This window comes from Miscanthus floridulus, chromosome 10 (assembly GCF_019320115.1).
Source record: "Miscanthus floridulus cultivar M001 chromosome 10, ASM1932011v1, whole genome shotgun sequence".
Taxonomy (NCBI): Eukaryota; Viridiplantae; Streptophyta; class Magnoliopsida; order Poales; family Poaceae; genus Miscanthus; species Miscanthus floridulus.
Genome location: NC_089589.1, coordinates 67444232 through 67451930, shown reverse-complemented (window position 1 = coordinate 67451930; position 7699 = coordinate 67444232). Strand labels below are relative to the sequence as shown.

General features: G+C 42.4%; 1 pseudogene; it reads left to right on the top strand.

Moving 5' to 3' along the window:
* The first annotated feature begins 6181 nt into the window (after positions 1-6181).
* LOC136488809 (uncharacterized) lies at positions 6182-7237 on the top strand (annotated as a pseudogene).
* Positions 7238-7699: the final 462 nt, after the last annotated feature.

Sequence of the window (7699 nt, the reverse complement as noted above, 5' to 3'; positions counted from 1 at the left end):
CACAAGCATAGGCTAACAAGATCCTAATTGCTTTCAATCTTGCAACCGGGGCATATGTTTCTCCAAAGTAAAGACCTTCAACTTGAGTGTAACCTTGAGCCACTTATCTTGCTTTGTTCCTTATTACTATCCCATCTTGATCTTGCTTGTTCCGAAAGACCCACTTGGTTTCAATCATATTATGATCCTTAGGCCTCTCAACTAACTCCCATACTTGGTTTCTTGTGAAGTTGTTTAGCTCTTCATGCATAGCATTGACCCAATCAACATCCTTCAAAGCTTCATCTATCTTCTTAGGTTCAATGGATGACACGAATGAGAAATTCTCATAAAATAAAGCCAATCTTGATCTAGTTTGAACACCTCTTGAAATATCACCAATGATAGTGTCCAATGGATGATCTCTTGCAATATTTGTTGGTTGAAGCACTTGCACTTGATTGCTTGCATTTGATTGATCACTCGGTTGAGATGATTAACTAGCCACTTGTTGATCTTGCACTTTGTCATCACTAGTACTTGCTTGAACTTGATCATGAGAACCACTAGCTTGCACATTTGAGTTAGAGAGCACTTGATTCTTGTCATCTTCAACATCAATCACCTCTCTAGGCCTTATATCACTAATGTCCATATTCTTCATTGCATTGACCAATTGAGTGCCTCTTCCATCATTTAGATTCTCATCTTTCTCTTGGGAACCATTTGTTTCATCAAATTCTACATCATGAACCTCCTCAAGAGTACCACTAGCCAAATTCCAAACTCTATATGCCTTGCTAGTAGTGGAGTAACTAAGCAAGAAACCTTCATCACATTTCTTTTCAAACTTGCTCAATCTAGTGCCTTTCTTCAATATGTAGCATTTACAACCAAAGACCCGAAAGTATGCTATGTTGGGCTTTCTTCCATTCAATAGTTCATAAGGTGTCTTTTCCATCATAGGATGACAATAGGGTCAGTTGCTATAGTAGCAAGCCGTGTTGATTGCTTCGGCCCAAAATAAATGACTCACATTGTACTCACTCAACATTGATCTTGCCATGTCAATCAAAGTTTTATTCTTCCCCTCAACAAGACCATTTGATTGTGAAGTGTACTTGGCCAAGAATTGATGTCTAATTCCAAATTCATCACACAATCCATCAATTCTAGTGTTCTTGAATTCACTACCATGGTCACTTCTAAACTTTCTTTATAGTTGTTTCAAACTCATTATGAATGCCCTTGACAAAAGATTTTGAATGTTGCAAATACATCACTCTTGTCACACAAGAAATAATACCCATGTGTATCTAGTGAAATCATCCACAATCATAAATCCTATTTGTTTCTACCAAGTGCTAGTGTATGTGGTTGGTCCAAACAAGTCCATGTGACATCAACTCAAATGCCTTAGATGTGCTCATCATGCTCTTCTTAGGATGTGTGTTACCAACTTGCTTTCCGACTTGACATGCACTACATAGCTTATCTTTCTCAAAAGTGACATCTTTCAAGCTCTAACTAAGTCATTGCTTGATCAACTTGTTTAATTGTTTCATTCCAACATGACCAAAGCCTTCTATGCATAAACAACCCATGCTAGACTTAGTGATCAAACATGTTGACAATTGAGCCTCTCTAGCATTAAAATCAACCAAGTATAGATTCTCATATCTAAATCCTTTGAATATCAAGTTAGAGCCATCTACACTTATGATCTCTACATCATCCACACCAAATATGCACTTGAAACCAAGATCACATAATTGAGCTAACCGACAATAAGTTGAAGTTCAAGCTCTCTACTAGTAGCACATTGGAAATGCTCAAGTCATTGGATATTGCAATCTTACCAAGCCCTTTGACCTTGCCTTTGCCATTGTCACCAAATGTGATATTATTAATCCCACTGCTCTTATTTTCATTGATTGAATTGAACATTCTTGGATCACCGGTCAGGTGTTTGTGCACCCACTATCAAGCACCCAATGCCTTCCTTCGGCTTTATAATTGACCTACAAAAGAGATCAATTCATTTTAGGTACCCAAACTTGCTTGGGTCCTTGAAGGTTAGTTACCAAGGTCTTTGATACCCAAATGGCCTTCTTCTTTGGGCCCACAATTGGTTTACCAATGAACTTAGCCTTCACAACCCATTGGCAACCCTTAAAAGCATGTAACAAGAATTAAATTTAATTGAGGATACATTAGGTAGCTTATTCTTGTTAATCTTGCAATATTGCTCTACATGCCCAACTTGCTTACATCTATTGCAAAAACCGACCATTGCCCTTCACAAAGCTAACTTTGGAAGTGACAAGGCCACCTGCCTTTCTTGGGGTTATAACCTAATCCCTCTTTATTGAGAGAAAACCTTTGGCTACCCAAACACTTTAACAAGCGGGCATCTCCACCATAGGCATTGCCTAGAGGCACGAGTGAGCTCATTCACCTCCTTCTTGAGGGTCTCATTTTCCCACTATTAGTGAGGCATCACAAGTGAGACCATCACTCAAATGTGAAGTAGAAGTAGTAGTGCTACAAGAAGTGTTAGTGGGAGCAACTACAATAGGCTTATAAAAAGATTCATCAATAAGATCACATGTTAGTCCCACATCGCAAGACACGATCACTTGCTCCTTCTTGACTTGCTCGATGAGAGAGGAGTGAGCTTTTTCAAGCTTAGAGTGAGCTTTGCCAAGCTTCTCATGGGCTTCCATTAGCCTCTCATGAGTGGCATTGAGCTCATCAAGAGATTGCTCAAGAAGTTTGACTTTCTTGTTCAATTCTTTGCACTCCTTTCGCTTCATCTCAAAGCAAGTGTGCACTTGCTCACACATGTCCATGAGCTCTTCCTTGGAGTATTCCTCATCATCATATTCACTCCTACAAGCATCACTTTCACATTCATCATCACTCACATCATATTTTACCTTGGTAGGCTTTGCCATGAGGCATGTCGATGGAGTGTCGAAGATGGAGGGCTTGTTGATGGCGATGCTTGCTAGTGCTTTCTTGATAGATTTCTTGTCATCATCACTAGAGCTATCACTATCCGAAGAGCCATCACTATCCCATATGACCAAATAGCCTCCACCTTTCTTCTTCTTTTGGAAGGTCATTCTCTTCTCCTTCTTTTCTTTCTTGTCTTCTTGTGCTTCTTCTTTTCATCCTCATCATTGTCACTATTGTAGGGACAATTCACTATAACGTGATTGGGGCTCTTGCAATTGTAGCATCTTCTCATATATTGTTTGCTTTTGGTGTGATCTCTTCTCTTTTTTGCACCATAGCCCTTCTTCTTCATGAATTTTTCCTATCTTGCGTACAAAGAGGGCCATAGCCTCATCATCAATATCACTAAGATCGTCATCATCACTTGATTCTTTCTAGGACTTTCCCTTGTTCTTGGATGATGATGAGTTAGCCTTGAATGCTATACTCTTCTTCTTCCTTCTTGTCATCCCCTCCCTTTCCACATGGTATGTCTCTTGTGTCATGACATCACCTAGTACTCGGTTAGGGGTAATCTTCTTCAATCCTCCTCTTATGATAAGCAATCTCAACATCTCAAATCTTGGAGGTAGGCACATTAAGAACCGATGAGAGACATCATCATCCTTGATCTTCTCTCCCAAAGCCTTCAAGTCATTGATAATTACTTGCAACCGATGGAACATCTCCGAAATACTCTTATCATCCTTCATCTTGAAGCTTGTCAACTTATCCTTGAGGATGTATAACTTGGCACTCTTCACCGCTAGTGCACCCTCATATGTTTCCTCTAATCTCCTCCACACCTCATTAGCTCTTTCACAATCCTTGATTTGCTCAAATACCTTGGAATCAATGGCATTGTATATGGTGTTGAGAGCCATTGTATTGCATTGCTTGTTGGTCTTGTCTAGGTTGGTGGGATTGTCGGGATCAATGATAGCATAGTCATTTTCGGTTACATCCCATACTTGATCATTGATTGAACCAAGATACATCCTCATCTTCCTCTTCCAATAATCATAGCATGTGCCATCAAAGAACGGTGGTTTGCCCCCCACATGGTTGAACACAACTTGAGCCATAATTTGACATCGAGGTTGTTAAGCCTTCAATCAAACAGTGACCATGGCTCCAATACCTCTTGAAAGGTCCTAATATGGCTAGAGGGGGGGGGGTGAATATCCTATTTAAAAATCTACAAATCAACTAGAGCAATTTGATTAGTACAACAAATAGCGAAATGCAAACTTGCTCTAGCACTACAAGGGTTGCAAGCCACCTATCCAATAATTCTAGTTGTTATGATAACTAAACACACAATTTGCTATTTCACTACTCACTAAGAGCTCTCACACTTCCTACACTAAAGAGCTCTACTAGATGAACTTAAAATACAAAGCAAGCTCTCAATTCTAGTTACACTAAAGAGCTTGCTACAACTAGTTTGCAAGAATATAAATGAGTGAGTAGGGTGATTATACCGTCGTGTAGAGGAGTGAACCAATCATAAGATGAATACTAAATCAATCACCAGAAGAATACCAAAGGGCAAGAGACAACCAATTTTTCTCCCAAGGTTCACGTGCTTGCCGACACGCTAGTCCCCGTTGTGTCGACCAACACTTGGTGGTTCGGTGGCTAAGAGGTGTTGCACGAACCTCGTCCACACAATTGGACACCGCAAGAACCTTCCCACAAGTGAGGTAACTCAATGACACAAGCAATCCACTAGAGATAAATTTTCGGCGCTCTGCCGAGGAAGGCACAAGACCCCTCACAATCACCACGATCAGAGCCGGAGACAATCGCCAACCTCTGCTCGACGATCCTCGCGGCTTCAAGCTGTCTAGGTGGCAGCAATCACCAAGAGAAACAAGTGAATCCCGCAGTGAAACACAAATACCAAGTGCCTCTAGATGCAATCACTCAAGCAATGCACTTGGATTCTCTCCCAATCTCACAATGATGATGGATCAATGATGGAGATAAGTGGGAGGGCTTTGGCTAAGCTCACAAGGTTGCTATGTCAATGCAAGTGGCCAAGAGAGTGAGCTTGAGCCAGCCATGGGGCTTAAATAGAAGCCCCCATGAAATAGAGCCGTTGTACCGCTTTACTGTGCACAACACGGGGTGACCGGACGCACCCTGCCAGCGTCCGGTCAATAGATGGCTGCCACGTCATCCCTCTCTGCAAATACTGAGCGCCCGATCCCAACGGTCAAGTGATGACCGGACGCAACACAGTGCCACGACCGGATGCAGGACCCCAGTGTTCGGTCACTTCTAGTAAGGTTCCAGCTACGGCGGGACGCGTCAGTTGGATCATGACTGGACGCAGGACCCCAGCGTCTGGTCACTTCCAGTAAGGTTCCACTCGCGACCGGACATGTCCGATCAAGTCTGACCGGACTCACCCAACGTCCGGTCACTCACTGCCTCCTCTGTGTGCTACCACATCTGTAGGACCGGACGCACCCCATCAGCGTTTGGTCACATAGTGACCCAGCGTTCGGTCGAAGACCGACGCCAGCGTCTTCACACTACCACTGACCGAATGCACCGGTCCTACCGAGACCAGCGTCCGGTCACTTACAATGACCTCCGTCTTTTCTGTATAGGGCACTAGTGACACCGTCGGACTGTCTGCACTCTACGGGCGGACACTCCGCCGGTAAAGTTTCTTACCCTTGCTCAAATGTGCCAACCGCCAAGTGTATCACCTTGTGCACATGTGTGTTAGCATATTTTCATAAATATTTTCAAGGGTGTTAGCACTCCACTAGATCCTAAATGCATATGCAATGAGTTAGAGCATCTAGTGGCACTTTGATAACCGCATTTCAATACGAGTTTCACCTCTCTTAATAGTACGGCTATCGATCCTAAATGTGATCACACCCACTAAGTGTCTCGATCACTAAAACAAAGTGGCTCCTACTATTTATACCTTTGACTTGAGCCTTTTATTTTTCTCTTTCTTCTTTTCCAAGTTCAAGCATTTGATCATCACCATGCCATCACCATCATCATGATCTTCACCATTGCTTCATCAGTTGGAGTAGTGCTACCTATCTCATAATCACTTTGATAAACTAGGTTAGCACTTAGGGTTTCATCAATTAACCAAAACCAAACTAGAGCTTTCAATGTGCCACTTAGACAGCGTCATACTATCCGTGACCTAGCCAGTGCCTTGCATATGTCAAGGAGCACATTGCATAGGAGTCTAAAAGAAGGAAAGTTTAGGCGCCATACAAATGCCATAAAGTTCACCTTAACTGAACAAAACATGAAGGAATGCGTGTGATTTTGCACACAAATGCTTGACAGCCATAGTTTACTAGATGACCCAACATTCAAATCTTTGTACAATGCCATTTACATAGATGAGAAATGGTTTTATAGGGCAAATAAAAACCAAATTTATTACTTGGCGCCGGGCGAACAGATCCCTCGAAGAGCCGTGAAGAGCAAAAATTTCATTGAGAAGGTGATGTTTCTAGGTGTGACAGCCCTCCCGAGGTTTGAGAATGGTGTATGCACATTTGATGGTAAAATAGGAATTTTTCCCTTCACTAAATTGGAGCTAGCCAAGAGAAGAAGTCCCAATAGGCCGAGAGGTATGAAATTTAATTTTGTTTACTTAGGAGCAACTACCGGTACATATAGCAACTCTACTTATGTTGGTTACTCTACTTGCATGGTTGAATATAGGAACCTTGGAGCTCAAGGCCCTGACATCGGTCATGAGGGAACTATCCGTAAGTTTCTGATCGAAAAGGTCTTGCCTGCCATCAAAGAAAAATGGCCTGCTGAAGAACGAGGGTGCCCAATATTCATTCAACAAGACAACGCAAAGACGCATATTGCAGTTGACGACCCGGATTTTTGCCGTGTTGCACAAGAAGATGGGTGGGATATAAGGTTGATGTGTCAGCCACCTAATTCTCCGGATCTTAATGTTTTGGATCTAGGTTTTTTTGCAGCCTTGCAGGCATTGTTTGAAAAGTCATCTCCATCAAACATCCAAGAAATTGAGGCTAATGTGATTAAAGCCTATCTAGAATACCCGGTGGACAGGTCAAATCGTGTGTTCCTTACACTACAAGCATGCATGAGGGAGATAATGCTTGCAAAAGGAGGGCAACATTATGCAATTCCGCATTTGAAGAAGGGAACACCGAAGAGAATTGGTCAACTTCCAGTAAGGCTGCAAGTAGATAAGGAAGATGCAGTGCATTTCATCACTGCATAGCTTACAGAATGTCTCTTTTTGTTTGATCTTCGACAAACTATTAATCACCGATCCCATTTCAGTCAAATCAGGGAGCACATTAGGTTCTTGTTCTAGCTCCGAGATTCTCTGTTCGCTTGAGCTTATCAGCCAGAATCAGTCGGTCAGAAAACAGTGTTTTTCTCTCACAACAAATTAGCCATACAAATCAGCCGGAGCCAAAATAAGTTCTGTCGAACAGAGCCGAGACATCCTACCACTGTAGCACACATACGAAAAAAATCACCCAAACAAACTTAAACACTGGAGTCGTCGCGCACTTGAATCATCATGAGGTTGATGAATCCTACGGTGACGTCGTACTAGCCAAGGCAGCTATTGATGACTATCACGCCATGGCCTGACGTGGCATCACAGGGGGACTAAATGTCATCCCCCTTCACTTCATGACGTGGCAGTAACAAGGGAGGCCAAATCTGATTG